The following is a 24,361-nucleotide window of genomic DNA, read 5'->3' as shown; positions in this document are numbered from 1 at the left end:
TCAATGATAACCAAGCTACAAATCCAAAGAACCACAAAGGTTAGACATAGAGTGAGGGACTGGGGTGAGGGTGAAAGAGGAACAGATAGATTTTCGTAGTAAAGGGAAATAGAATATATACTTATGGATGGATGGGGCAGAAGAAACTAAAATAAGAAAATCAAGTGGAGAGGGGGAATGAAGAGGGAGTCAAAGGAAAAAATACAGTGAGAGACAGATAAAATTAAAGTCCATTTGAGGGGTAATATGGAAACCTAATATAGTAGAAGCTTCCTAAATTATATACATATATGAAGACGATACAAATGAAATCACCAAATAAGGGGGGAGACAGAGCACCAATTTGACATCTCTTGTCACCAAATGACACTTCTAGTACCATGACTGGGTTACATTTAATTTAGTAATTAGCTAAAGGAGTCCCATAGAAACTTACAAACAACCCAGGCTGTTGACAAAGCCCCATTGCTAAATACAACACCTACACAACTCAATGAACATGAAGAAGTCAAGTTGGTGCCTACATAGAGTCCTCACCCCTATATACTAGTATCTTTGGTATAGGGAGGTGCACCGCATGCTGCCCAAGCAGAATCATAAACACCAACCCAGCCAGGAACCTTTTATCTACAATGGTGCCCTGCATGCAAGATATGGTGACACAAAGTTTGCAGAATAACCTACTAATATCTGATTTGATTTAAGGCCCACTCCACGAGATAGAACCCATATCCATACTCAACGTTGCTTGTGTGATCAAGAACCTGACATTTGCTAGCTCAGGGACCTAGAGGAAAACCAAATACTACTGTTCTTTAAAAAAATTAGCAATAAAATGACTCCTAAAGATGTTCTGCCTTGATCAGCCATCATCAGAGAAGCTGGAAACAAAAACTGACACCTACAGCAAGACATTATGCAGAGTGAGGAATCTTGGAACATTCAGCTCTAAATCAGGTGTCTCCATCAAATCTCTCCCCTCAGTGCTCTGGGAACTCTGCAGAAGAGACAGCAGGAGCATAAGAGGGGACAGAGGACACCATGAAAACAAAACTCTCTAAATTCATCAGGATACACACACACATGAACTCACAGAGACTAAGGTAGCATGCACAGGGCCTGCACAAGTCTGTCCCAGATGGGATCCTAGAGCGGAAAGGAGAAGTAGACACACGCTTCCATCTCTAACCCGGAACTAATCTCCAATTGGTAACCACTGGAAAATGAAGGGAAGACTTCCAAGGGAGTCTCGCTGGGGAAACAAACTATTCTGACAGGTAGGCTGTATACTCAGCGGTAGATGGCCAATAGAAAACAAGCTCAACAGCATATCTGGAGGCTCCTTGTCTCATAATGTCATGTCATGACTTTGCCCTTGTTTGTTTTTTAATCTTGTTAGCTTTTACTTAATTTATATTTTCTCTTCTCTCTTTTTACCCTGTAGGTCCTTAAGTTTAGTGCTTCTATGGCATTCCTGAGTGTATGAATGAATGGGTCTGTTTATTGTGGGTCATTTTCCTTCTGTTTGTTTGTTTGTTTGGGGCAATTCCAGTGTGTTAGTTTTTGTTTTTATCTTATTATATTTTACTTTGTTTTATTATTATCCCATGGAAGCTTGTTTTCTAATGAGAGACAGGAAGGGGATAGATTCAGATGGGAGGAGAGATGGGGAGGCACTGGGCGCTGTAAAGTGAGGGGAAACCATAATCAGGATATACTATAAAAGAAAGAAATAGAGGACACCGGTGCCTCAGGCGGAGCCTCTGGGAGAAATCTTCTGGCCCAGGACTGCAGCAGCAGGGGAAGGACCCGGGACCTAGTTGCTGTGGAGGCGCTGACTGGGGCGGAGCCGTCCCTGGATCCCCACAGAGCAGATGGCATCAGTGGATTTCAAGACCTATGTGAACCAGGACTGCAGAGCTGCAGAGGAGTTTGTCAATGTCTACTACACTACCATGGATGACCCGGGGCGGCGGCGGCGGCGGCTACCCCGCCTGTACATGGGCACCGCTACTTTAGTATGAAATGGAAATGCTGTTTCAGGACAAGAATCGTTGAATGAATTTTTTGAGATGTTGTTTTCCAGTGAGTTCCAGATCAATGTGGTAGACTGCCAGCCTGTCCATGAGGAAGCTACACCAAGCCAGACCACGGTTCTTCTGATGATCTGTGGATCAGTGAAGTTTGAGGGCAACAAACAGTGGGACTTCAACCAGAACTTCATCTTGACTGCCCAGGCTTCCCCCACTAACACAGTGTGGATGATAGCAAGTGACTGCTTCCGATTCCAGGACTGGGTCAGCTAGTGGGGGTGAGAAAGGCTTCTTGGCTTCGGCCCAGCTCTGCAGAGAAATGCCAGTCACAAATCTCAGGATGTGGAGGACACAGTTCACTTTTGTTGTCACTGCAGCACTGCAAACTGGATGTTTGAGTCCTAGAAACCCTTTCCTGGTTATATACTGGTTTGTCATAGTTGCCTTTTAAAAGCAGTAAACTTTTTATTTTTCTACTTAATCAGTAGAGACCCTGTTTCTGGAAGTTGACAAATAAATAATATAAATGTTAAAAAAAGAAAGAAATATACTTTCAATAGAAAGAAAAAGCAAAATAAAATAAATCATATAAATGTACCTAAAAACAAAGATTGTATGATCATCTCAATAGATGCAGAAAAGGCCTCTGACAAAATCCAACATGCCTCATGATAAAAGTCCTAGAGAGAGCAGAACTAGAGGAAATACACCTCAGCATAATAAAGGATATAAATGACAACAGACAACATTATCTAAAATGGAGAAAAACCCAAAGCAATCTCTTTAAAATCAGAAATGAGACAGAACTGTCCACTATCCCCACATGTTTTCAATATAATACTTGAAGCATTAAACAGAGAAATAACATAAAAGAAGGAAATTAAAGGGATGCAAATAAGACAAGAAGTCAAGTGACCCCTATTTGTAGATGATATGACATTATGCATAGAAAGATCCTAAAGATTCCACCAGAAAACTTCCATAAGTGGCCAACACTTTCTACAAAGTAACAGAATACAAAATCAACTTACTAAAATTAGTAGCTGTTCCATATACCAACAACAAACATGCTGAGAAAGAGACCATGGACATACTCCCATTTATAATACCCTCAAAAAATAATCTAGGAACAAACCTTAAAAAAGGAGTTTAAGAATCTCTACAATGAAAAATATCAAGCATCTGAAAATGGAGAGTGAGGGAGGTGAAGTTAGAAAATGTCTTGCTCCTAGATTGGTGGAATGAATAGTGTGAAAATAGCCATCCTGCTAAAAGCAATGGAGAGGTTCAATGCATTGTCAATCAAGATTCCCAATATATTCTTCACAGAAATAGGGAAAAAAGTCCTAAAATTCATATGGAACTAAAAGTGGCCTGAGGTACCAAAGCAACAAGAGCAATGCTAGAGGGATCACCATCCCAGATCTCAAACTTACTATGGGCCACAGTAATAAAATCAGCCCCATGTTGGCAAAAAAAGAAAAAAGAAAAAAAAAAAAAAACTTCATGTAGATCATGGAGAAAATGGGAGAAAAGATGCCAAAAATACACACTGGAGAAAGACAACATCTCCAACAAACGTGCTGCTCATGTGTAGAATGAAATCAGACCCACATCTATCACCCTTCACAAAATTCCTCAAAGACCTCAATGTGAAACAGGAAACCACTATGAAAAAACAAAGTTAGCACCCTACAAGACAAGGGTAGGAAAGGACTTTCTGAAAAGGACTCCGTTTGCTCAGGAATTAAAGGTAACCGCTGACAAATAGGAGTTCATGAAACCAAAAAGGCTTCTGTAAAAAAATGGGGGGAACAACCAACCAGAAGAAGCCCATGGATGGTGGGGGGATTCTTTTCCAGATATGCACGATAGAGGATTAACATCCAGAGCATATAAAAAAAAAAAGAGTCAAAAAAAAAGAGCTGGAGAGACGGCTCAGAGCACTTGCTGCTCTTACAAAATACCCAGGTCTCACATGGGGGCTTACAACCAACTATAACTCCAGTTCCAGGGGATATGATGCCCTCTTCCCACATCCTTAGGCACTTGGCACACATGTGATGTACATATGTACATACATACATACATACATGAAGGTAAAACACTCATATACATAAAATAAAATTAATCTAAAAATTTTTGTAATTTAGGAAAAAAGATAAAGAAAACAACCCAATTTTTAAAATGGGCCATGGGAGCAAAGGATAACCAGCTTACAATCCACAACCCCAGAGAAGCTAGGAAACAAGGAGGACCCTATGAGAGATATACATGGACCCCCAAGAAAAAGAAAGGGACAAGATCTTCTGAGAAAATTGGGAGCATGGGAGGAGGGTGAAGGGAGATAGAAGAAAGAGGAGGGGAGAAAGGAAGGGGAGAGGAGAACATGAGAGATCAGGAAGGTCACATTGGGGGAAGAACAGAGAAAGAGAACAAGGAAAGAGATACCTTAATAGAGGGAGCCATTATGGGCTTAATGAGAAATTGGCACTAGGGACATTTCCAGGGATTCACAAGGATGACCCCAACTAAGCATCTAAGCAATAGTAGAGAGGCTACCTTAAATGCCCTCCCCCTATAATGAGATTGGTGACTACCTTAAATGCCATCATAGAGTCTTCATCCAGTAGCTGATGGAAGCAGAAGCAGAAATTCACAGCCAAGCACTGAGCCGATCTCCTGGAATCCACTTGTAGAGAGGGAGGAGTGATGAGCAAATGGGTCAAGACCACAGAAACAGTTGACCTGAGCAAGTGTGAGCTCACAGTCCCCAGTCTGACTTCGGGGGAACCAGCATAAGATGGAACCAGGCCCCCTGAACGTGGGTGTCAGCTGGGGAGCTGGACAGTCTATGGAGCCACTGGCAGTGGAACCAGTATTTATCCCCAGTACACAAATGGGTTTTTGGAGCCCATTCCCTATGGAGGGATACTCTGTCAGCCTAGATACACGAGGGAGGGCCTAGGTCCTGCCCCAAATGATGTGACAGACTTTGGTGATCCCTCATGGGAGGCCTCGCCCTCCCTGAGAAGTGGATGGGGGTGGGATGGTGGGATGGTGGGAGGGAATGGGAGAACAGGAGGGAGAGAGAACTGGGATTAGTATGTAAAATAAGATTGGTTTTAATTCAAATAAAATTTAAATTTAAAAATGGGCAATGGGTCTAAACAAAGAGTTCTCGAGAAGAAGAAATAAATATGGCCAGGAAACGTCATAAAAAGTGTGCAGCATCCTAAGCAATTAGGAAAATGCAAATCAGAACAACTTTGAGATTTTACCTCCCCCCTACCCTGAACCACTGAGATCAGGGAAAAAGCAAATTGACACCAATGCTGGAGAGGATGCATGAAAAGGGGACGCCTCAATCACTGTTGGTGAACTGCACACTGGTGCAGCTACTCTGAAAATCAGTGTGGAGAATTAACTATACATACATACATACATACATACATACATACATACATACATACCATATATCCAGCTATACTACTCCTTGGTATATGCTCAAAAGACTAGAGTAAACACAGAAACCAGGAAAGCAAAAAGGATCCCTGGGTGCAGAAGTCCAGCTTCAGTAGGGTTCAAGACCCAAAAAAGAGCTATGGAGTCACGAGGAGGAGAAAGGGACAAATGCTCATCTGAGAGTTCAGCAGCCCTCTCTCCTAACCAGAGAGACTCTTTATTTATTTAGCACACTGACTACATAATCTATTTGCAAGCATCAGAGTCCTGGATCTCTCTTTACTTCCCCATTAAATGTCTAGGCTGAAAAAGCAAAGCACAAAACAGACAGTTTTGTCTGAAACATCTTCAGAAAGTGTCTGTTGTGGAATAATCCTTTTTGTACCCCGTGAAGATGTGTTGCTTTCCTTGTTAATAAAGAGCTGACTGGTCAATAGCTAGGCAGAAAGAGGTTAGGTAAAGAGCCAAAATGAGAGAATGCTAGGAAGAAGTGGGGTGAAGTCACCAGCCAGACACAGAGGAAACAGATGGACATGCCATGCTGAAAAAAAAAAAAAACAAGGTACCACCATGTGATAGAGCATAGATAAGTAATATGGGTTAATTTAAGTTGAAAGATCTAGTAAGTAACAAGCCTAAGCTATCGGCTGAGCAACTACAATTAATAGTAAGTCTCAGTGTGGTTATTTGGGGGAGCCAGTGGTCCTGACATAAAAACTCCACCTACAAGCAAACATCTGTCAAATCAGGAAGTTACAGTTCCCTCGGGGTCTGTAAATCATAGGACCTTCCATTTTTACAGCTCCTATCTAGGCTGGCTGCTCATGGGGTTACAATACATTAGACGGTCTGAAACGAATTTTACCTTAACCAAGTTACATGTGAATCATTTGATGTTTTCTAAAATGAAAGCTGTACAAATATATTTCAAAATAAACATTTAGATGGCTGATTATAGCATTTTTCTGTTCCTCAGTTTTATAGTAGGGGCCTGTTGTTTCCATATGCTACCAGAAAGGAAGATTCTTATATCTCATTCTTCTTCCATCAACCCACGCTATTCTTATTCCCTCTATATAGGCTCCAATATAGGGCAATGGATATACTTGTGACATCTTGTATCCAGAGCTGAGCAAAAAATTTCTCAAAAACTACCCTATTGGTACCACAGTCCTTGAGGCTCAAGGAAGACTCTTCCTACTGTGACTCTCCTTGCAGGCCAAGCCCCCTGTCTTCAAAGTTTTCTCTGGGAAAATGAATATATTTCCCCAGGGGCTGCATGAGCAGACAACTCCCTAAATGCAAACAACTGCTCCTAAAAGTGTAAGCAGAAGCCAGCACACTGGCGACTGAATCCCTTGGTGAAGTTTTGCTGGAACTCTACCCAGCGGCATCCTCTGCCTCAGGACTTAAGCCATCCCTTGTGCCATGGCCTGCACTACCTGGAGATGTGGAAAGGGCCTGTACAGGAGATAGTAAGAAAAAGAATCTATAAAAAGAGAAATGGGAAAAAGAGGGAAGACCTTATCAGGGTAGGGGAAATGGAAACACTGATGGAGGAGACAGGACAGATAAAGAACACTAGGAAGACTGAAAAAGCCATAGTCGGGGGTCCAAGAGATTTCCAAGACAATATAGACTACAGCTATTGCCCCTAGTTGACTTCTAGAACTTGAAGGTAAGACCCTACTGCTAATGACACCACATACTTTAGGCACAAGACTTGGAGGATTGATCTGGTACTGACCTAGAAGCCGCCTTCCCTGAGAACTGGGTGTCATGATATTGGAAGGTGCTATGTATACTGCTAAGGAAGAGAAACAATCTATAGTCCTAGCCAGCAGTAAAATCTATAAATGACAACAACAACTGGGCTGGCAAGACAGGCAAAATGGTGTAACAGCAGTACTTTTAACTTGGGGTAACAAAAAGCTATCTAACTGGACTGCTCAACAGGAGAGAATTCTGACCTGGTACTGTAACCTTGCCAACCAACTGTGGTTAGAGAGGTTATAGACCTTAAAGGAAAACCCACTTCAGTCATTTCCTTAAATGAACATAATTTCTAACTATATTCTAGATATTGATCCTTGTAAGTGTAGCCCCCATCCCTAGTTGAAGTAGTATTTTTGTATCAGATGGAGACTATTACAGGGATCCACAACTGGTCAAAATGCAGAGAATAAGTGACTAAGGGGTGTCCAGCCCAAACTGAAATATCTATAATACAACCCTTGCACCTAAGGCTCAGGGAAAATCACAGAAAGGGCAGGGGTAGGAGAAAGACTGTAATAGCCAAAGTACCAAAGAAGTCTGCTGTGAGATAGTGTTTTCTATATATGGTAGGGAAGCTGAGCCTGTGAACTCTCAACAATATATTTGCCTAAACAAGATTAACATAATGACAATACCAGTTGGCACACCAATAAAGATAGGGAAAAATCCACATGGTCTCACCCCCACCCCCCATGAAGAGTTCCAGGTGGTCAATTCCTGCTGAGGGAGAATCAGTCTCCTCCAGAGACAATCTCCCACTACATAGGTTGTCCAATATAAAGTGGTCAGCCTTCCACACATGTACATGTTCGCAAAGCTAAATGGGCTCAATAGGATGTGTGTGTGTGTGTGTGTGTGTGTGTGTGTGTGTGTGTGTGTGTGTGTGTACATACATATGAGTGTATTTGTATACATGAAACAGTCATATTTAAAGAAGAGATCATGGATTTGTAGGGTTACAGGAAGAATTGGAGAGGGAGGGGCAGGAGTGATGTAGATAAAAGTATTCATGTCTGAAGTTCTTAAAAATATACAATTACTAACTAAAAAAAGAATACAGTTGGTAGATAAAATCAAGTGTCTAGGTAAGAACTTGGGATAAGAATAGAAGCTAGCTTAAGAGCAAATTCTGCCACTCAGAACTGCAGTGGTAGACAGAAGTCCCCAAAGACTTAAAAGGAACAGCAAGAAGAGCCACAGATCAAAGCAGACTTTCACGAAAGCTCTGGGAAATGAAGAAGGGGGTCATCAGTATTAAAACAGCCCCAGTTTTGGCATCCCAGTGGTCATCTAGGTGGAACAAATTTTTGTAACAGTGAAAATCAGGCAGTATGGAATTCGGCACAGAGAGGAGATGAGGAAGGAGGCCTAGGCAATGTAGACACTCTTTCAAGTTCACTGGTTGTGAAGCAAAGAAGACCACAGTCCTGGGGGTCTGAGAGGGATGAGAGGGGTTAAACCCCATCGCTTCTGATTCCAGCCTCCCATCGAATTCATCCCAGCCGGGTAAAGCTGCTGCTCAGCCTGAGTTCCCAGTGCACAAGTGTGTATCGGGAAATCCAAACAGTCTCAGAGAAACTCAAGCAATCCCTACTCACTCATGGCCAAATTAAACCAAAGCAATTCATCTTGAAAGGACAAATGTAACCAGAGCTGTATTTCATGTACACACCCACCATTCCTTTATACAGATATTTATTGGTGTGTAACCATGAGCTAAAATGCTCCAAAGGATTACACCACAGCAATACAGTGCAGTGGGTAGAGGGCTTGGGGGTCAGGAGGAAAAGAGAAATTTGCAGCATGGCAACAGCCCCAGGACATATTGTCAGTCTACATAACACCACATTATTCTTAGAATTGTCAGTAACAGTCACCTCAGATGGGGACATAAGACCTCTTAGCTTCAGGAGACTATTGACAATTCATACGAGAAACCTGGAAAATAAACAGAAGCTAAGGTAAAGCTGGGATCATACATTTTCCAACTCTTGTCTGCAGGTTACAAATTACCATAGCAGGTTGAAGTAGTTCTCCTGATGTGCTGCAAATTCAACAATGACTTATAATGATATCTAAATTCTATATACAATGTGGACTTCAAGGGTTAAATGCACAGCTCCACTATACAAATGGGCTGACTGTGTGTGTAACACTTCTAATTGCTGGTGGCTGTAAATGCCTGATAAGAAGCAGCTTAAAGGTGCACGGATTTGTTTGGGTTCATGGTTGAAGGTACCAATCTACCATGTGGAAGCGTGGTGGCAGCAGCTTGTAGCCAAGGCTGCAGGAGCAGGGACCTGTGTTCTTACATTTGGGAAGATGGGAAAGCAAAGAAAGGGAAATGCCAGTGCTCAGCTGGTAGTATCTTTCCTTTTCTTTTTTCTTTTTTTTTTTTTAACATTTAATCATAGGCCCCAGCTCTGGTCTGGTGCCACCCAGAGTGAGTCTTTCCTCTTCGGTAAATGCAGTCTGAAAACACCCTTACAGACATGCCCAGAGGTGTGTCTCTCAGACAATTCCAAATCCAGCCAAGGAAGATGAACTGTCAAAATGTGTTTTCAAAAGTTTTCACAATTACTGCTGAGTTGAAGCTTTAACATTCTAAGGCTCCAGCTTTCACTGTGAACAGTTAGTGACCTAGAGCTTTAAAACCGCATTTACAATGCCAACACCACTGTCAGTGCGAAGCAACTAACTGCTTTCTGAAGCAGGTGCTGCTGTGAAACGAGCTCCTCACTCAAGGTGCAGGAGCAGTGAAAATGAGCAATTCTGAGTGTGTCAGCCATCCTGAGGAGAGGCGCTGCCTTCCACCTGACCTGACTGACACAGGTAATGTACTGGAATTGCTCATTAAGTCTGAGTTAACGTATCTTTAACTTATGTGCATCAGCCTTTCATAGATAAGTATCTTCTGCTTGCTTTAGATCTCATGAATCGCCGTGTTTCAGGTGTTTATGAAATAGCCAAGGTAATTTATGGAGAGGATGAAATTTTATCAGAGTTGATGCCTTGCTAACAATATAATTTAGCTCTGATTGGTGGTTAATCTTCCATCTTAACCTAAAGTGGAGGTTATAATGCATTCAATTTAGCATCTTATTTGAATATGCATAAAGACAAGGAACAGTTGTCAGCAAGTAGATTACAGAATCTTTCTATGAGGTAGTTTTTTCTGCAATATTACCTACCTTACACCAATTTTTATTTAAAATAGCCTGCGATAAATGCATTTAAATAATTCCAACCAAGTCAATTTTAAGGTGAATACCATGAAGTGACAGGCCCTGACAAAGGAGCAGCTTATGTTGTAATTTAAGAAAAGCAGCTGGCAACAGAAAGACACCATGTGACAGGGTTTGAGCAAAGGGTTTTGAGTAGGGAAAGGGATCATAGAAAGGGGGAAGGGGAGGGGGAGACCAGCCTCTGGAGACAGGAGCAGCAGGAGAGAGGAGAAAGGAAAGAGGAGAAGAAAGAAGAAAGAGAGGGAGAGAGGAGAACCGACAGAGAGGGAGAGAGAGAAGGGAGGTGTGCAGGGCCCTTTTAAAAGGGAAGGGAATGAATATGCACAGGTGGTGCTCTTAGTGGCTGCAGCTGAGGGTGTATCCTGTAGAAACCCAAGGACAGGCCAGTACAGATGCCAGAATACTAACCGTCTAGGGAGGGGATGCTGTTCCTTGGCATGTCACTCAGGATAGGGGACCCTCATATGGTCATTTATTCCTATCAGGAGTGAAGCTGACATTTAGAAAGTTCAAGGAAGGTATCTTAGATGCCCTGGTTTCTTTCTTATCTGATAATTGAGAAGCAGTAGTTACCCACTTATTTTCATCTTCGGAGAAGAAATAAAGCAGTCCTTTATTGAATTTCTCCCAAAACTGTATAGTTTTAAATGTTTCCATTGTGTTAAGTATAGTATTAATTCATTTTTATCTAGTCATTATATTTTATATACTTCCAGATAAAATAAGACCTAGAAAGGGAAACCTACAAAGGAATCTATTTTCAAGTAGACATGCTGATAATAGCCAAGAAATGTTTCGCCATCAGCATTTATCTAGAGCGACATGTAAATTAATAATGGTAATAAAAAACAGAACAACAATATTATTCATGATAATAGTAATTACCTAACAATTATTTGTGTTCCGTATATTAACTCATTTACTATCCACAATGACTTCACGAAATAATGATCACTCCCTCCTTTGCACAATGACTTCCTCTGGATTAAATACCCCTTTCCCTTCTGGAAGGTAGGAGGCACATTAGACACAAGAAACTAAGGAAACATACACAGCTCAGAGAACTCAGGAAGTTAAAGAATGCATGCGATCCCCCCTCAGCTACATAACCAGCAACTGAGAGAGAGGGCAGGGAGGCCTCTTCAGGAGAGCTTCCTGCAGGCTGGGCAGGGAGCTCCAGGGGTGAGTTATCACACATGCTGGTGGGTTTGAGTTACTCACATTTCTGTAAGTAACCCCTTACTCAGAACTGGGTGGAACTGTTTCTTTGGACTGTCAGTGGTGCCTTTTCTGGAGCCAATAGACATTTGCTCACATCTCCTCAAGGAGTCATACATGCCTGCCTCTTACAAATGAAGAATGGGGACACTGAGTTCATCACCAGTGGTGGAAACATGATTCAAGTCCAAGAATCTGACATAGGAGTCTACATTTTTAACATCTCTACCACAGGTTAGCTTGGTTGGTTTGGTTTTTCAAGACAAGGTTTCTCTGTGTAGTCCTGACTGTTCTGAAACTTGTTCTGTAGACCAGGCTAGCCGTGAACTCAGAGATCTGCCTACCTCTGCTTCCCTTGTGCTGAGATTAAAGGTATGTGCCACCACCATCAGGCCACATTTTTTAATCTGACAAGCATGATCCAAAAATGAAGTGAGACTTTAATTTCATAGGCACCAATCAGTTACTGGGAGTTGGGGAGAGGGGGGACGGTAGTATTTTCCAGGCTAGCTCCTAAGTAATAGATGAAAAGAAATGAATCCAAAATTTAAGTATAGAGACAGCAACACTTTGGGCAGTGGGGAGAAGTAGGAGGTGTTAATAATTCTAAACTCATGAGGTTAATACAAATGAGAAAAAAACTAGAGAAAGAATACTCCTTAAAATCGATCAAAATTGTAGGTCTGGGTAAGAATTAGAAGAAAAGAAGAGAAGTTGTCAATGAGAACTTTCTGATGAACTCAGGCATAAGAGGGAAGCATGTGTGTCAATGTGGAGTAGGCCTTGGAGGGAGCAGGAGAAAAGGGGTTCATCTGTGTTTGCCTTTAATGGACAGGAAGTCAAGAAATTTAAACATAGCTTTTAAAAAAATTAATCCTTTGTTGAATCTTCTAACCATCTTTTAGGATAATTTTTCTTTCAGATGAAGCAAAATTATGCTTTTTCCTAACTTAGATTTTAACTTTTGGGATCCTTCCATATAAAGTGGAATGGAGTTGCCAAAATAACTGCAGTTTTAATACCTGATTCTATCAGGAAACTCAGTAGGAGTAAAAATTCAATATGGGACATGAATTTAACATAACTAATGCACAGCACGGGGCAATCTTCATCTCAGTCTTACTTCAGCACTAAAGGGGGGTTAGTTTCAGGGCAAATGCTGAACACCTGTTCTGTTTCCTTGGCCAGTCTTAGCTTATATGGGCTCTTCCCCATAAAAAGACCGGTTAAAACAAGGAGAGAAGAACAAGTTGACCTATAGGTATAATAGTAGCAGGATCTATGTGCAGTAGAATAAACTAGAATATAAAATTAAAACCATCAAAGCAATGAATAACTGCTTCCACGATGAAGTCACAAAACTCTACCACAAAGCTGTTTTTATTTTCAATCCTATCTACTTATTTGAATATAGTTTCCCTTTTTTGAGCAAAGGCTAAAGTTTTACTTTTTAAAAAGACTGATTAAACTATATATTTTCATATGACTATATATACAAAATTGATTTCTCCTTTCCAAAGTCAGCAGCCAAATGAATTTAGCGTACATTAATGTACTTTCATAGCTGGGTTTAAATGGGATTTGGCAAACTGTATGAAAACTTTTTGGAAAAAGCTCTTAAGCAGAGAGGAGCTTATAATGTCACTTAAACCGTGTCAAACTGAACTGACTTCATTATCAACACAGTCCTAAGTGTATTCACACAATCCAGTTTCATTTAAAAGTACCACGTGTTGTTCTTAACGACACGTTAAGCTAAACAGGCTGAAAGTAGATGGTGAAAGCCCACGCAGTGACCTCGGTGGTTAGAAAGGAGGCTGGGGTGTGGGCTGTCACTTCCGCACATTAGAGCACACTTGACACCAGGCAAGCAGAGTGCTTCGTGAATTCCAACCAAAGCACCCAGAGGCCTTTGGTTTGTACATCATATCTGGCATCTCATCTACCGAGTTCATCTCCATTACCAGTCATTTGTGGGGTGCAGCACCTTCACCTTAACTCTTGTCAGAGATGTGCATGGTGGTGAATGAATGACTGAATACATGGATGACAGATAAGCCTCCAAGACATGTCTATGTTAAATGAACAGTCCATGTAAATGTTCTGCACATCTGACTTACTTCCCTGAATTTATAAGCTTGTAAAATAAGCCATGAATTGTTTAGCTCAGGGATCATGTGTAGAAGGCACTTTATAAATTATCATGTGCTGAGGGTTTGCAGCTTGCAGTAGCTGCCATACTTGTCTGTGCAACCACCAAAGTGGGCCTTGTGAAGAAAAGAAAAGCCGCCAGAGGGAGAAAATGGCACAACTGTTGTTCCCTGAAAGAATTTAAGAGTAAATTCTGTTCACTGGGGTACTGGCTTTCCCACCAGAGGCAAGAAGCTTTCTTTCTAGTGCATCAGTCCACCTGATGTAGTCCTGACCTCTCTAAGACAGAGGGCTGCAGCCATGCCCAACAAGTACCTGGATTCTACCAGCATCAAAAGAAAGGGAGGGCAGAGGAGTTGGGAAGGGAGGAGAAGGGGAGAGAAGGGGAAGGAAAGGAGAGGGGAGAGGAGAGGAAGGAAAGAGGAGGGGAGGGAAGGGGGGAAGAGGAAGGGAGGGAAGCACTGGTGTGTGTGTGTGTGTGTGTGTGTGTGTGTGTGTGTGTGTGTGTGTGTGTCTGTGTGTGTGTATCTGTGTGTGTGTTGTGTGTGTGTGTGTGTGTGTGTGTGTGTGTGTGTAAGCATATAGTCATATCTGTACACATGTGAGGTGTGTGTACTTATGCTTGAAGTTTTGAGATGCAACAAGTACGAATGTGAAGGATCTTAGCAGTCCCTCTTGAGAGGGCTATCCTTGGATGTCAGAACCACTGCTAAAGAAAGGTACACACAGCCCCCAAGCATCCTCCCTCCAGGAAGCCCCCTGGCCACTCCATGTACTGTCAGCCTTCCCTCCTCTATGTACCCACTAGATGCTGCTCTGCCTCTATGTGGGCAGCACCTCCCCCAGGACAATAAAGACTAATGAACTCATCTGAGTGTGCATGCCTTCAAAGGAAAGACTACATCTTGCTCATCTTTGTGTTCTTAATACCTACCATGTTAGTCTTCATAGTCAACTTGGCTAGACTTAGGGTCAACTAGGAGACACACCTCTGGGCCTGTCTGTGAGGGCATTTACAGAGAGGTTTAACTGAAGATCGAAGGCTCACCCTGAATGTGGGCATAGGATGGCCCCCAGGATAAATGAAAACAGCAAAAAAGGGGAGGGTATCCATAAGGGTTATATACATATATGAAACTGTCTAAGAACAAAACTGATTAGTTTTTAAAAACTTCGGCAGCAAGCTCAGCACTGGCCTTCATTTCTCTGTTCCTAACTATGTGTGTCTTGTGGACGGTCATCACACGCACCCACCACCAACACCTTCCCCACCCTAATGGGCTTCATCTACTCAAACTGAGCCAAAATAACCCCTTTTGTCCTTTAAGTTACCCTTACCAGGTATTTTTATCACAGTGACAAGAAAAGGCACTGATACAGTATCTGAGTTATTAGAACAATTATGAAAGTATAAAGACCGTGGATGCACTTCTGTCCTATGCTTCTGTCCTCATGAAGCTATGACAAAGAACATGGCCCAGAAAGCAACTAGAAAGCATTATCCACAATAGCAGAAATTGAATCAGCCTACATGTCTATCAACAAATAAATAAATAAGGAAAATGATATATGTATGCACAATAGAATTTTATCCTGCCATAGAGAAAAATCATGACATCTGAAGGGAAACTGATATAACTGGCGATCATTACATTAAGCGGAATAAGCCAGACTCAGAAAGATAAATATTTTTATCTCTTTTTTTTAATCATATGCAGACTCGTGTGTGTGTGTGTGTGTGTGTGTGTGTGTGTGTGTGTGTGTGTGTGTGTGTGTGTGCTGAAAGGAAATCTTAAGAGGAAAAGAAGAAATCTTAACTCAGGAGTGGAAGTAGAGGAAAAGAATAAAAACAATGAAATGTGTGTGACAACAGGAAAAGGGACTATTTGTTGATAGGAAAAGGACCTGCAAGAAGGAGATACGGAAATGGATAAGAACAAAATAGAATCACTCACATGCACGCACACACACACACACACACATACACACACACACACACACACGCTGTTTACACACAAACACAGGCCTTATTATTAAATATGTATAGTGCATAATAATAAAAGTTATTTGCATACTGACTTTAAAAGTAGATGTGTCTTCTCTTTGGATTTAAGCATCCAGTGATTGACAGGCTTTGACTGATACCCATCTCCTGCATCCAGATCAAGTATTGCACTAGAATTTCAAACACAAGGAAACAAAGCCCTTTAAATCATCAGGACCCACACACATATGAAGTCACGGAAACTGAGGCAGCAGGCATGGGGCCTCCATAGGTCTGCACCAGATGGGACAGCCACCATCTCTGAACTCAGAGGGATTATGTTCACAATCCATGATGTAGTTTGCAACAGAAAGCATGGTGAAGGTATGTACTAAGGGTGAAAATATCAGGACCATAACTGTGTGTGAGAATTGTATCTGACAATGTCAAGAACAGCAGAAAAAGAAACAGGACCAGAGGCTCAGAACCCCTTAGCAGGATAGCTCAGGGCAGGGCTCACACAGTCAAGTGTGAGCAAACTCAAGGCATGAGCTAGAAAGAGACTAAACCACCTCCTGGGGATGTGTCAGAACAAGTCAGAAACATGCTGGGAGATGACTCTGGTTTCCCACTTCCACATATGCACAGACCATCCACGGAAGTCAACACTGGGAAGCGTCCATAGGGAATGAGTCTAACACAAGATCCTTCAGGCTTGAAAATCCTGCCACATCAGATAAGGCTGGTGCTCCAAGGATGACTGGGTGAGCAGAGGCACAGGAAAATGCCACCCTATGACACAGCCCTGAGGAACACTACACTTAGTGAGAGAGAAGGGGCTGTCTTTTCCTCCCCAACAGAGAGGAGAGAACGGCAGGCAGGAGCATCACAAAAACCAGGGGGAAGCATTTGAGAGGATGTCAGGGTACCCAGAAAATAGCAGTAAAATTCACTGATTTGGTTAGGGCACCAAAAAGCAACACGATGCCTTTTGAAAACAAGCATCTATGCCACAGGCAGAGTCTTCTATCACTCAGTAAGCAAATGTGAATGAATGAGACCAACACAGGCAGAGACTACTACTCCCAGGGGACCGAACACTTTCAATATAGAAAACAGAGCAGCAATACTCATCTGTAAACCTTTCCATGTAGGAATTTAAGCATGAAATATTGAAGGGGCAACCACCACTAAGCAATCTATTGGACCAGTCTTCCACAGTGAATTCTGGGGAGCAGAGAGGATGAAATGTTAACATGTTGTAGGGTTCCTTAAGAGAAGAACATAGATTGTGAGACCCTCCCAGATCAGGCCAGGCCAGGCCACAGTCACAAGACCCAAGTGCTAGGAGCTGTGGCTTTCTACAGAGCCCTCATTCTTTTTTTCTTCTTTTTTTTTAATTTAAATTAGAAACAAGATTGTTTTACATGCCAATCTCAGTTCCCTCTCCCTTCACTCCTCCCCTGCCCCCCCCCAATGACCCCCTACTCCATCCCCTTTCTGCTCCCCGGGGAGGGTGAGGCCTTCCACGGGGATCTTCAAAGTCTGTCATATCATTTGGAGCAGGGCCTAGACCCTCCCCCTCTCTGTCATTCTTAACAGGTCTTTCTATGCTAGCTCCTGGGCTGACACTCCAGCTGGCAGGAGAGGGGAAACAGAACAGGTGCATGCTGTAAATGACATTTCAGCTGGCCTGACACTTTTTAACTAGGTGGGGAGAAAAACAAATGGGATATGCCTAAGAGGAGAGGAGACCTGAGCAAGAGGGGAGATGGGAAACACCTAGGCTTTACTATTGCTTGTGAAGTGCTCAGAGGCAGCCACTCCACTCCTGCCAGCCCTCCCTTGGGAGAGCCTGCCATGTGCTTCTGCCTTACCCAAAGTCCCTTGTACTATTGCACAAGCAGAAAGTTGATGAGTGTGAGTCACCTTCCTTCTGAATTCTACTGAATTGGATCTAATAAACAGAAAGGCGATCAGCACCTCAGTAATTAGGGGGAAATCAGGGAGGGGATTCTTCCCATGTGCCAGCGGTAAAAGATTGCCATCTAAAGTTGAAAAAAAAAAGTTCCTGTGCCCAGCTTGGAGAAATTTACACATTGGCATCTTAAACGGAGGCAGTTTTTACTGCATTAATTGGAGATTTTTAGCAGCAGGTGGTGGAGTTTCTTTTTATTTTGTAAAGGAAAGTCTAACAGTTGTCAAATGGCCTGGGTAGAAGTGGATTATTTTGAGGATTTTTTTCCCAAGCTCTCTGAAATGAAGCTTTTAATGCCTGCCGTGTAATGGCCTTCTTTTTCCATGTAAATGTGGGATCAATCTAGTTTTAAACAGAAAAGATTTTTCTAATGCATCTTTGGTATTTTTCAAGCTGTGATACAGCTGATAAGAGTGCATAAAAATGTAAATTGCAGGAAATTCATATTTATAAGCTTTTCTGTTTAATTTTAGAATGCTGACTTTTAAACATTTGCTAATGAAGAACTGGGAGAACTGTATTGTGCACTGACTTCAACATCCAGACTCCACCTAGGCCAGACTCTGAGAAAGTCACCATGTCTTGAGGCCTTGAGTCTGTGAGCTGAGGAGAGACAGTGGTGACAGAGAAGAACCTCAGGGCAGTCTCTGGAGAGAAGCTGATTCCCTGTTAGCTGCTATGTGGCTGCTATCTTCCTTGTCAGTTGGAGACTTCCACCATCTTTGACTTTTAATTTTCTCTCAAGAGGTATTGGAAGTCACAGCTCTGCCAGCTAAACACTTGAGGACACACAAGTTTTCCATTGCTAAGCCTAGACTGGTTCCCTACAGCTGTTGTAACATTACAACTGTGCATATATTACCTCAAAGATCTGGAGGCAAGAGTCTAACAGGTACCATACTGGACTAAGCCAGAAGTTCTAACAGAGCTGGGAACCCTTCTGAAAGACTCCTGAGTGATTACATCCACTTGTCATTTCTGGCCACAGCACTGTTTTTAACTAACTCCATCTTTAAATCCAGCACTGTCTGGTAGTGGGGGTCATAATATCCTCCTTCCAGATTTCCTGCTTCTGTGACCTTTCACATATTAAAGAAACCTTATGATTATATCACATCCATCAGTCATTCAGAGTCATCTCCCTATTTTGAGTCAGCTGATTGGAAACTTCAGTTTTCCCTTGCAGCATAGCATTAACACATGGGTCTGGGTTTGGGTGCCACTATTACCTAACAAATCCCCAACAAGCCTTTTAGGAAAAAATTATAAAATACTATCATAGTACAGGAATCCCTGGTTTTTTTCCTTTGGGAATCCTTTCCAAGACCCCAGGGGATGCCAAAACTGCCAACATTAGCAAACTCTGCACACACTGTCTTTTCTGTACATGTATAAATGCAGTATGGGTATAATAGACAAGAGATGAGTCCCACCCCAGACCGGATGAAGCAGAGAGCAGCACGGCAAGATAACACTTTTCAGAATGACAAGCAATTGAAACCACAAATTGTCAATTTGAGAAGTTCTTTTTTTTAACATTTTCAGACTGTATTTTATCGTGGGTAACTGAATCTGTGGAAAGTCCTACTACGGGGAAAGGGAAACTGCTGTAGATATTTTGAAAGAAAAGGCAAATACAATCATTGGTTTAGTCTGAAGGGGCTTGTGTTAGATTTTCTTCTTGATATGTGACCACATACCTGACCAGATGCAATGTGAGGAAAGAGATATTTCTTTTGGCTCGAGGATTGAGGGTGCACATTCCATTATGGAAGCATTTCACAGCTGTGGCAGCAGATGCCTGAACTGCTCATGTCTTTGAGGGGAGAGGGGCCTGGTTAGATGGGAATCTGTCTTGTAACTCTCTAGCCCTGTCCCTACAGCCCAGAATCTCCCAGATAGGTACCATGTCCAAAAGGTTCATAGCCTCTCCAAACAGTGCCACCATCTGGGGATGGAGGGTTCAAACATATGGGGGCTGGAGTGAATACTTCACCTTAAGCCACAGTAGAGTTGTCTTTCTAGAATATTCTAATTCTAATATGATTATTGTTAATCCCAAACACTATAACTTCATATAACCTAGAGTAAATGTTCATGCACTAATAGTCCTAACTGTTCAGCCAGACCCAGGGAGAGGACTGCTTAAGCTCAGACCTTCCAAACCACTGTGGAGAAAAAAAGGAGACCCCCAACTCAAAGAGAAAGTTTAATCTAGGATGGAGGTGCACACCTGTAATCCCAGCATTATGGAGTTTAAGACATCTTGGCCCTGTCTCAAAATTAAAAACCAAGCTTCACACTCAGATTATTATAATTGCATTCTTCATAAGCATGTGTTTTATGACCATGCTGGTCTCATGGCTACAGAAATCTAAGTGCCTCTCCCAAACTCCCACTAAACCTTTCCAAGAGCCCTATAATCTAGCCTCTGCTTCCATCTCCACCCACCCAGCCTGCTGCTTCATCCACACTCCCTCTCCATCCTGCTCCATGTGAGCAACTTCGAGGAATATTACCTTTAGAGATGATGTGCTAAAGAAGAGAAGGTTTCTTAATCATTCATTCAGCAAATGTTACTGATCATCTACTGTGTGCTACATATTGGGCCATGTAGAAAATGAAGAAAACACGAGCAAAGCTTCTCTGCCTCATAGAACTTCCTTTTGTGGGAGAGGAGGAACAATTAAATAACAAATAATAAACAAGAATACTATATCAGGAAAGTGTTGTCAAGCATGTGAAAAATGCTATGTTTTCCAATAAAGTAGTGAGGGTAGACCTCTGAAAAAATTAATCTTCAAACAAGAACTTTAAAATATGAAAATGAATGTCTGGAAGGAGATTGTTCAAGCCAAGGATATAGTAAGCACAAAAGCCCTGAGGTGAGCAGACAGGAAAATTTAATATTAGGAAGTCCTAAGCTCTGCACTGTAAAAATTATACCCAAGTCTCATTTGGAAGGCTTGGGACTAATGGTCTCCTCTACAGCATCTTCATTTTCATTATAGGAGTCTCTCTTCTCCATTGTTAGAATGTGGCTATAGGACTGCAGAGGGTGCTTGGTGGTTAAAGGTACTTGCTACGTAATGATGAGATCCAGAATTTGAATCACAGTGTCCATGCAACAAGCTGGGTGAACCAAACATGCTCTAATTCCACTTCTGAGGGATTTGATACCCTCTTCTGGCCTTTGCACATACACAGGTGTGTATCACCTTCCCATCTACACACACATGCACGCACACATACAGACACACATGATGGGGAATGTACTGTGTATGTTCATCTTATTGATTATTGAATAAAGTACTGTTTGGCCAGTGAGACAGCAAGTTAGACAGGACTAGGAGTCAAAGAGGATTCTGGGAAATGTAGTAGAGAAATGATGATCCAGGCAGAAAATGACAAAGCAAGGAGACTCATATGGTGCCATGTGAGCCATTGGCAAGAGAGGGTGCCAGTGGAAGGCATCCTCTATAAGTCTTATAAAATATATAGATTTATGATAATTAAGACTGAGCTAGCAGATGAGAAATCCTAGTCATTGGCCAAGCAACATTTGTACCTAATAGAAGTGTCTGTGTATTAATTTGGGCCCTAACTCAGGCAGGCAGCTAGCATAAAGCACACACGTGGCAGTGGGGCTCAGCGGCTTTTGGCAGAAAGATTTATCATAACACACACAAACACACACACACACACACACACACACACACACACACACACACATGCATGTACACACAAATGTGCACACACAAACACATGTGGACACATATGCCAATATACACACATGTGCATGCACACACACAACTCATGTGTTTACACACACATGCACACATTCATGTAAATGTATATATATATATGTATATATATATATATATACAATTAGATAAAACAAAATTTTTTAAGAAACAGCTACAATAGGCCATTTTTTATTCACTTATGGTAGTCTGTGGAATAGTGATGGGAGTCAGCACCAGAGATGCTCAAAGTCATCTTTGACGAGAGGGACATATATGTAAGGTACACTTTGACTGATTTATGGCTAGCCTTCCAGACAGACATCCAGACAGATGTACTGTGCTCAGAAAACACTAAGCCTCTCTCCTTCCTTTTCCACACCTCTGCCTTATTTCTTATGTGTTTCTTTGTTTATTGTCTGCCTCCCTTATGAGAATGTCCACTGCCTGAGAGGTAAGACCTTACACATACACAAACACTCCCACCCTCATTATAGCTGGCCTCTGGCTTAGGATAGGCCCTGAGTTCCAGGCCATGTGGGTGTTCGGCCCAGAGCTCTGCTGTCACAAGAAGGCCCAAGAGGAAGAAAAAGCTATCAGGCAAGAATCTTGTGCTTTCTTTGGGTAAACAGTACTGCCATTTCTACATGAGAAGCTTTTCTTTGAAGGAAATACCTACCTACTTCTGGCACAGTCTCTTTGGGCCAGCTCAGGCCTGTGTCTTGCTGGGATAGAGGCACCCCTGTCACCACACCACTCTTGCCAAATGTCATATTATTGAAAACTTTTAGGGAAACTTTTACCTAGGGGAGGGTGATACCTTTTCCCAAAGGCATAGAGCAGGAAGGGACAGGGGGCATTATGAAAAGAGAAGTGTAATTATTTATCTGAAGGTTTTTCCTGGGGTGCTGCACAGACTCAGTGTGACTGAAACTATTCCCATCACATTAATAATCGTAATAAAAAGGCTTTCACCTCCTATGACAAGAAGTTGCAAATCTAAATAATTTTATCTTCTCCTCTGAACATTTCCCAGGATGCAACAGTAGCTTTCAGGCAGACAGGAATTATTCACTATTCGCACAGAGCCTACTCACTTTCATAAATGACTTTGAGATAATATTTGTTTCATGCCTTTGGTAAATATATATATATATATATATATATATATATATCACTAAAGTGTTCAATTTTGTTGATGGAGCAGTTTAAACTTTATACAGCAATTTAATCCACTGCAACAGATAGAAAAAGATGTATAGTTATGCTGTGGCTAAAACATCGGTAATATCCATGCTCTCAAGCAGCATGTTAGAAGATTTATTATTACATAAAATGTCATAAAATCAAAGCACCACATCTCAATTAACCAGGAACAGAAATATTGAACTGCTCTCTCCTAAGTAATAAATATTAGTTCACTGAGTTTTCTAGTGCCTACAGGGGAGGAGTGTGGACAGCCTTACAGACATAAAGATGCTTTCTTGTGGAAATTAGCAAGCCATTTTCACTTGTTTTCAGAAATTCAAGTTTCAAGAGTCAATCAGCACTACAGAAAGACACAAATCCTAAACTGTAGGCTGGGAAGTCATGGAAGCTAATTATATCACTGTATTCTAAAGGCCTGGAGGACTAGAGAAAGTCAACAATCCACACCTTACTTTTCTCTATTGAGAACAGAATTGTCAGTGATGTGTTCAAGGCAAGACTAGAGCCTCTCCTTGCAGTGCTCTGTCATCTACAAGCTATACCTATCTATAGACAAATACTATCTGAGGTAGGCTCAAATGGATGATATCAAGTTTATAATGTTGCTCTAACAGCTATGAAAATGTCTATAGCAGTTCCTTCCAGAGAGTCTGTTTGCAGTAAGTATATGATAAATGTTGATAAAAGGGATAGATGCATGGATGGATAGACAAATACATAAATGGAGTTCTCAGGAATAAAACTACAGTTGCTTTCAATTGCTCTTTATCCTGGCCTACGCTACCTTTCCCTTCTGTCCCTGACAAGGACTAGCCTGGAAAATCCAGGTTTCCTAAGTCTTCAACATAAAAAAAGAGTGACTCTCCAGGACAGCACTCCAGGCTCTTTCCTAAATTTCTCATTTGTTTAATCTTGAACAGGAGATAAACTCTAATCTGTGTCCTATATGACTAAAATATCTATCAGGACTGCCAAGATAGCTCAACAGATAAAGATGCTTACCTTGAAAGATTGGTGATGTCATTTTGATCCCAGAACCCATATAAAGGTGAAAAAGAGAACTAACTCCACACAGTTGTCCTCTAATTTGCACATGCAAACTGTGGGACATACTCACCACACTCACTACACACACACATACACACAAAAAAAAAAAAACCAAATAGGTAAAATGTCTATCAGACTTCATCAGAAAACTCTATAAAATAGTTTGCACCTATCCAAATATGGAATTTTTAATTTTGAGTACTTTTTTCTGTGTGTGTTTTAAGACAGGTCATATATAAGAATATACATACATACATACATACATACATACATACATACATACATACCCAAGACTCCTGTCTCCCCCTCTTAAGTGCTGGATTACAGACACTTAGGCCACTGACTGACTTATATTTAGCTGGGTTCCTTTGTTCATTGCTAGACTTATATTGTTGGCTTCACAAGTAGATTAACATAAAAGCAAGAGCAGGGTTTGGAGAGATGGCTCAGCAGTTAAGAGCACTAGCTGCTCTTCCAAAGGGCTAGGGTTCAAGTCCTAGCACCCACATGGC

At 41.7% G+C, this 24,361-nt stretch overlaps 1 protein-coding gene and 1 pseudogene across 1 annotated transcript in view; one reads left to right on the top strand and one right to left on the bottom strand.

Moving 5' to 3' along the window:
• Positions 1-24,361, bottom strand: part of LOC100770382 (doublecortin domain-containing protein 2) — a 187,551-nt gene that overhangs the window by 33,800 nt on the left and 129,390 nt on the right. The gene's annotated exons all lie outside the window — the stretch shown is intronic.
• Positions 1,875-2,306, top strand: LOC103162214 (annotated as a pseudogene).

This window comes from Cricetulus griseus, chromosome 3, assembly GCF_003668045.3.
Source record: "Cricetulus griseus strain 17A/GY chromosome 3, alternate assembly CriGri-PICRH-1.0, whole genome shotgun sequence".
In the NCBI taxonomy this organism is placed as follows: Eukaryota; Metazoa; Chordata; class Mammalia; order Rodentia; family Cricetidae; genus Cricetulus; species Cricetulus griseus.
The sequence above is the reverse complement of the archived record's forward strand: the minus strand, read 5'-3'. Positions and strand labels throughout refer to the sequence as shown.